Here is an 8,303-nt window from a genome sequence, read left to right on the forward strand (position 1 = left end):
TTTGGAGGGCTTGGACAATTTTTATTTTTTTAAGTTTTTATTGATTTTGTTTATTTTTTAAAATGATTTTGAGCAGGGTAATATGATTTAGGAAAATCAAAGAGTCAAACAATAGTTACATACATAATGTATAATGGCATCATGGGAAGCCTTTGTGAGTTATATGTGACCTGAGGAAACTAATATGGAGAAACAAACGAACAGAGAGTGATTGCTTCAAAGAGTAATGGAAGTACAAAAGCAATAGCAAACACCTGGCCCAAACGTTTCATATCATTATATGAAAACTTGGAGGCCAACATCAATTTCAGCTACTTATGCAATTGATACACAAGAAGACAATGTTAAGTTGTGTGGCATTAACTCTTCATGTGTCTTTAACCAAAGAGTGATTTGTGTAGCATGGAATAACATAATCTACTTCATAGAAGACGTGGAATTTAAGCCAGATTGGCCACCAAAAGAGGAAGAATTTAGATTGGCCAAATGAAAGAGGAAAGGAATTCTGGATGGACGAGAGTATCATAATCAAAGGTATAGCGCAAAAGGAACTATGACTATACCACAGAGGGAAAGGAAGGTGGCATAGCTGGAGACTTATGTCAGGATGCTAACTTTGGGTAAACTAACACAGAAACTGACTTTCAGGTGCATCAAAAGTCAGGAGAAAATAAAGATTTAAAGCAATGAATTGTGAGGTGAGTGGGTAAGTAAGCATTGGTCAAAAGCTCTTGCCTAAGGAAGAGGAAATTTTCATTTCCTTGCAGACTCACTCACTATTGCCAAGTTGCAGATCATTGGGATCTAAGTGCTGGCAGCCAGGAGTATGAGCAGAGGCAGAACAAGAATTGCTGCAGAGGAATAGAGACATCAAAGAAGAGGTGTCCTTACAGCTGATGGCTGAGAGAACCACCATATTAACTTGCAAGTTCAACTGCTGTCCACGGTTGGTTTATTAAAGAAATTTGCTCTAGGGAAGTCCTGCAAGTCATTAAAGTACATAGATACTTAAGACAAGACCCCAGACTTTGTTCCTCTGTCCCCAAGCTATACTATTTGTATTTAAGTAATGGAAAAGAAGTACTAAGATGGACAAAGTATCGATGTGCTAAATTTTATTTTCCCCAACCAGTTGTTTTCTTAACTGGAAGGGGTAGCTTTGATCAGAGGCCCTTAGTGATCATTTATAAAGTAAAAACTGATCTGAGTGCTCACTATGTGTTTGATTACTTAGTATTTAGTAAATGTGTTTGACAAACCTTATATTTCTCACCAGAAAGTTATCACTTTCATACGCTACCACCTCTAATCAAAGTGTAACGTTTTCTTAACTGGACACAGAAGTTTAAATAATAAATTTGCTAATTGTTCCTCCTTTATGGGTGCATACAAACTGTTTGTTCTACACCTTAAATAATATCAGAGACAAAATTTCTCACTTGCCTGGAGTGAGAAATCTGTAATAATCTTGTTTCCTGACATCATTTAGTCTAAGACTGAACAAGTAAAAGTCTAGAATTATAAGCACCAATATGTGAAAAGTAGATAACTGAATTGTAGAAAGATAACTTCCTTTCCTTATCTGTACTTTCTCTTTTTCACATTTAATATGTATATTTGTACATAAAATATGTAAATTGAAGCCTTATTATTGATTTTTGAAACCAAAATATTAAACCTGTCATGGAGAAAATCTGTTACTTAAACGAGATACGTTAGATGCTAACTAAATTTCTGAAAAATCCATAAATGTATTATTGTTTAAACAATTTAAACACAATTAGAAATACTATGCATGGCCAAACAAATATCTTACAATTTCTTAAACTCAATAAATATATAAAATCGTAAAGACAAATATCATTCAGCTCAGAAGACTACTTAAACAAAAGGATGGAAAATGCATACACTTGCAAGACAATTCTTGCTTCTCTCTTGCCCACAGAAGGCACTTCCCAAAGAACCTCAGAACCACCCTAAACATAGATTTTCGGGCATCATTAGTGGTCATTACGAGGTTTCCTCTGAAATAAAAGGTATTTACTCTCCCTCATTTAAACCAAATCACTATCCCACCAGGAATACTAGATTAAAATATTTCCAATTACTTGGTCTTGAAAACCAGAGACAAGATTTTCCACAGGGTATCTCTCAAGGGTTACTATTAACCTGAGCCACACCTATCAGGTCCCTCACAACTTTCACCCTGCTATTTGTATTATTTGTTATAAATGCCCAGGACACTGAGAATTAGTAGTAATGATTCATAACTGAACTCCTTCCAGGGCTGAGTGCTCTCTTAACACTTTACACTGTTTTAATGTATAAAACAATCCTACTAAAATCTTTAAAAAACTGAATCAATAAATTGTTAAAACTTTCTGGAATATGAGCTGAAAACTTTCATCATGAACCATAATATATTAATGCCCTTTGATTCAGTAAACCTACTTTTAGGATTTTTTATTCATTCATTCTTCAAATATTTATTGAGTATCAACTATATATTAAACATTGTGCTAGCTTCTGAGTTTACCTTAATGAAGTAATCATATCAGACAGGATTACTGCCCATATGTAGCTTCTAGTTTTGAGGTGTCAACAAACAAATAGCAATTCTAATAAATAGCACATTCCTGCTGCTATAAGAAAATAAAATGGAGATTTGACTTAGCACAAGAAGTCAGAGAAGATAGTACTGAAGAAGTGATACGTGAACTTCAGTCTGAAGTATAAATAGTAATAAACTAGATGAAGTGACTGAGGAAAGAAGCATTATATTTTTATTTCTTTTGCATAGCACTGGTGTAGCATGTTAGAAAATTTGAAAATAGCAACAAAATTAAAGAAAATCATCTCTTATAATTCTGTCACTTAGAGACACTGACTTTGAACATTAGAACACATTTTTCTCATGGTTATTTTTCTATGTATATCTTTCAGAGTTGTGATCCCAACAAATAAACATCTAAATAGAGAGATAGAGAGATAGATGATAGATGACATAGATATATATAAACCCACAAATGCCATCTTTATTTTATTCTGAGGGCTTTCCATGATGAGGGGTATACAGTTTGACCTCTTTCCTCTTCTTCTCAGTTAGCATATATTTATGAATAAAATTATTAAGTGACTTCAGTCACAAATCATCTAGAAAATGTGTACTGTGAAAAAAGTATCTGAGTTCCGAGGATGACGCCATAGCGTGCCTAGAGGTTACTGGTGACCTTGAGGAACAGGCAGAGGGGAAGGCAATCCAGGCTGTAACAAACAGGCAGGGGAAAAATTCTTCCTAATCACACACTGTCTTTAGTCTAAAAAAGGAAACAGCATATAAACCAATCTCCAGCTTGCTGCTGCCATTTCTTTAACGAAGTTTTAGAAAAGCAGAAACTTCACTGCAGTCAGTGATTTATTGCCCAGAGGAGTTCAAGGAAACTTTCTCATGTAAGCTATTCATTTTCTTGTTCAGAACATCCAAAATAATCTCAGCAGGAGAGCATGTGTGTCCCTGACCTTGGACGCTTTCTCTGGTTTGCATTTTCAGTTGTTAAATAGGTCGCAGCAAGTTGTTTATTCTGGCCCACAGCTCCAGCAAGACTGTGGGATTCCCCTTCCTCAACATTGCCCTGTTTTCCTCTTCTTCAACTCCCACCCTCTGGGACTTGCTTAAGCACTCAAGCAACTGAAATTGCAGTTGTGTCTGTCCATTTGAGCAACCGGTTCAGCTGTTCCAACTGAATGAGACGATCTATGCTTCTATTCAGTCTACCAGGCAGACAAATTAATGGAAAATAGTCACATTTGTAATGCCATTGCAAATATTAAGTAACTAGCTTGACAGTGGATTTTCACTGTTTAACTGACTATGCATGTGTTTCAAGCGGACATAGTTTTTGTTTTTTGCAACATTAGTTTTATGGTTCTGCTGTATTTTCCCAACTTTTTCCATTTTTCCTCTCAGTTTACCCTCCTTTTCCCCCTTGAGTCAGTAACTGTATCAAATAAGGCTAGTTTGCTTTCATAAAGTCTTTGATCAAATGATCCATATTAACCTGTGGGTGATTAAGTCTTATATACCCCCACCCAATGAGGCAAGTGAAGACTAAAAGAGGAATGTATGGTATAACCTGGAAGATACTCAAAAAATATATAAAGAAGGGAATGCATTATTTTAACTCTAATTCTGCATCTTCTCTATTCAACTTCCTTTCATTATTGAATGAATTGTATATTTCCAATCTCCTTTTGAGTTGAAATACCCCCTTCATTTTCTGCCCTCTTTGAACTTTATATTATTTCATTTTATCTTCTCTCTTAGTTTATCAAATATACTCTTTTAAAAAAATTAGTGGTTGCCCTTAATGTTTGCAATGTACATTTTTAACTAATTTGTTAAAACACTATACTACTATACTATACTAAACACTATACATATGGGTGGGTTCCTTATAATGGAGCATCATTAATTCCTTATATCATCCAATATATTTTTACTATTATTACTTTGAACAATTATCTTTTAGATCAATTAAGAATAAGAAAATTATAAGATTTCTTACTTTCATTTATTACTTTGTTAATGCTCTTCTTTTTTTATGTGGATCCAGGTTTCTGTCCTGCATTATTTGCCTTCTCCCTGAAGAACTTCTCTTAACATTTCTTGCAGAGCAGGTCTGCTGGCAATGAATTAACATGGTTTTGGTTTGCATGAGGAAGTCTTTATTTCTCTTTCACTTTGGAGGGGTAATTCCTCTGGATATAGTAGGTTTTTAACACTTTGAATATTTCACTCCACTCTAATTAATTGCACGGTTTCTGATGAGAAGTCTGCTGTAATTTTTATGGTTGTTTCTCTACTGTAAGGTATTCCCCCCACCCCCTATTCCCAGCTTCTTTCAAGATTTTCTCTTTGTCTTTGGTTTCCTGCAGTTTGAATATAATATGACAAGGGGTAGAGTCTTTTGGTATTTCCTCTGCTTGGTGTTCCCTGAGCTTCCTGCATCTGTGGTTTGATAGCTGTCATTAATTTTGGAAATTTCTTGGCCACTATTACTTTAAATATTTCTTCTGCTCCTTTCTCTCTTTCTTCTCCTTCTGGTATTTCAATAGCATATACATTACATTTTGTCTCAAAGTTATTGGATGTTCTGTTCCACTTTCATCATTATTTTTTCTCTGTTGTTTACAAGTAATCCATCTAATCAACATAATTTCCTAAGCCATGGATGAAATGTTGGAGATTTTTCTCTTCCTGCTGATGAGACAATATACTCTTCAGAAAAGTCATTATAAAGAATTAAGTCTCTATTTACTATTGTATAAGACAGTGGAAACCAAATTCTCAACTAGGAGAAAACTTAGAAGGTTTTGCTATGGTCTCTGCTTGGCATTAGAACAGCAGGCCAAGAAATCAAAGAGGAGTTCTCTTCCTCTAAGCTACCTTCATTGAAGTCACTCTTTAAAAAGTTGGAGGGAGTATATTTTGAATTTTATTTCAGTGACCATAAATAATGCTATAGGTATGGGGAATACAACTGTCAAGTGTTAAAGCAACTCTTTTTTATTTAAGTGTAATTCATCAGGAGCATTACACTAAACAAAGTTTAATACAAAAGACAAATAAAAGGCCAGAAACCATTACAGATATTGTCTGTGGCTTATCTTAAAAGGCAGAGGAGGACTCAAACACTCACCCACCCCTACTTTTTCTAGTCTCTTTAGATAAATATTCTGTCTTTAAATGCTTGTGTTCTTGTCAGCAGCACCTGGAATCTGTGTCTCTTTTTTTTTGCATCATCTTGCTGTGTCAGCTCTCCATGTGTGCGGCGCCATTCCTGGGCAGGCTGCACTTTTTTTGTGCTGGGCGGCTCTCCTTACGGGGCACACTCCTTGTGTGTGGGGCTCCCCTATATGGGGGACACCCCTGTGTGGCACGACACTCCTTGCGCACATCAGCACTATGCGTGGGCCAGCTCATCGCACGGTCAGGAGGCCCTGGGTTTGATCTTTGGACCTCCAACGTGGTAGGCGGGCGCCCTATCCATTGGGCCAAATCCACTTCCCTGGGCTAGTTTGACCTCTAGTCACCCAGTTTTCTGTAGGTTAAAGTCTCTCATGGCCCAGGACTCCAATAATAGTTTCAATTTATATTTATCACCTCAAAAGTGAAAGGAGTATATGTACAGCAGAATGGTAAATGATTCTACTAGTGTTTTGATATGGATAAAATTAATAAACTATAAAACATAAATCATTAATGATGTCTTTTTAAAAATTTTATGCAAAAATTCATGTAAGCATATAGGGTATGATGCAATTTTTTTTCACTCATCAGCATGTGTATGGGTATGCTTGTGCATGTTCTTCCTCTAAAGGAAATATTAAAAAATATTAGGTTTGCTACTCTGTGAATTCAAGGTTTCTTCCAGAAATTGTGTGCTTGGAGGGTTAATTCAGGAAGGTTATTGCCCAACAACCATACTGCAGTCATATCTCATCACCTTCAGTAGGAATAATTTATAGTTTAATCTTACATGCAGGCATATTAAATTAGTATTACTCATCAGAACCCACTTATTAATAAAACAAGCTGAATTAGCCACTGGAGAATCATATTTGGAAATTCAATGACAATTTTACATTTTTAATAAAGGCTCAGAAATATTATTGCAGAGCAGGTGGTACAGAAAACTGTGGTCAAATTTGACATTCATTAATAATTGAAGTGTGGAACGTGACAGAGGTGAAAATTGATATTGATTTCTTTCCTCTAATATTTGGAGGAGTTCTAAAAGGTAAATAAAATGAGATAACAAGACATATCAATTCTCGTTGATGTCTTTCATCACCCCCTCCTCATCTGAGAACACGTATCACTCCTTCGTCTACCATGCTTTGAATAATTCAATGCCCATAGTCTTTCCAGTTCAATGCATTATAAAACACATTCAAGCTGAGTTTCAATCATATTATACTGAAAGCTGAATTTTTTATGAAGGATTATTTAAAACAAAATGTGTCTTGGGCCCAGCAGCCTTTGAAACCAAACAATCCTGAGAGTTCAGTAAGGAAATGTCAACACTGGAAAATTTTTCGATTCAGAAAATTAAAGGAATCTTGTTTGATGTATATTAACCATATCAATATTAACAACCTTCTGTTGGATTTCAGCACTGATTTGAGAGCTAAGGTATTATTGGTCTTGTATTTTAACTAGTTGTGAAAGCACTGAGAGAGCTGTTCTTGGGTTGAACTTGACTTGCCTCTGGGAATGCTTTCTGCTCCATCCATTTTGAAAAGCTTTATTCAAGTGGATATCTCTGCCTTTCTTCTTATTATCACTTGTACCATTTGGGAAAATGAAAGATGCTCAAATATAGATGTTAGCACTGTGGATGCTTTGTTTGGGAACAGTGCCTTTTAGCTACCAATCTTTAAAATGTTATAGTGCTAACCACTCATTTGACATAAAAGCAACTCATTTTACAGAAAGACACCTGGCTTGGGATTCTACAAGGAAGCAGTCACTTCAATCTTCCTTTTTAATTTGGAGGCATAGCTTCATGTTGCAACTCTGCTTGTTCAACAGATCTCAGAGGCTCTATTCAAATAATTAAGCAAAATGGATTTCAATGGGTTATATAAGTAGCAAGCAGAATGTTACTAATTATCAACCATTCTCTTAAGTCATACAGAATCATGTTTCTTCAAGTAAAGGAAACTCAAGCAGAAACTTTCCCAATAGCCAAGCACACTGTCACTGCTATTTCACCATTTAGCAGATCACCTTGCCAATCACCATGAATCCTAGACTGCTGAGAATATATTTCAATTAATTTTTAAGATTCCCCTATTTTACATTAAAAGATGTTACAATTTTATAAGTAAAATTAATGAAAAGCATAAAAGCAAGACGGAATCTGAAAAACTCCCATTAGGGCAAAAAAAACACTTAGAGAGAAAGACAGAGAGAGAGAGAGAGAGAGAGAGAGAGAGAGAGAGAGATGCCCTGAGATAAATCTCTGTCTTCTATTTCAGTTGAACATAAGCTTATTTTCTTAGGAATAGGAAACTCATTCCATTCAGTGTGAATGAGATGATTGGCTGGAACATTCCTCTAGAGCAAAAGCCCAAGTAGCCTTTATGTAAAGGTGTCTGGATGTTGGACCCTCCCAGCCATCCAACTCTCCACCACTGTGGAGTCATTTGAATAAGACTTCCTGAGATGAAATGAGGTGAAGAACTGAAGTACAATCATTAAAAAAAAAGGGGGGGGGAGAGGGGGAGAGAAGAAAAAG

Source organism: Dasypus novemcinctus, chromosome 8 (assembly GCF_030445035.2).
Source record: "Dasypus novemcinctus isolate mDasNov1 chromosome 8, mDasNov1.1.hap2, whole genome shotgun sequence".
Lineage (NCBI taxonomy): Eukaryota > Metazoa > Chordata > Mammalia > Cingulata > Dasypodidae > Dasypus > Dasypus novemcinctus.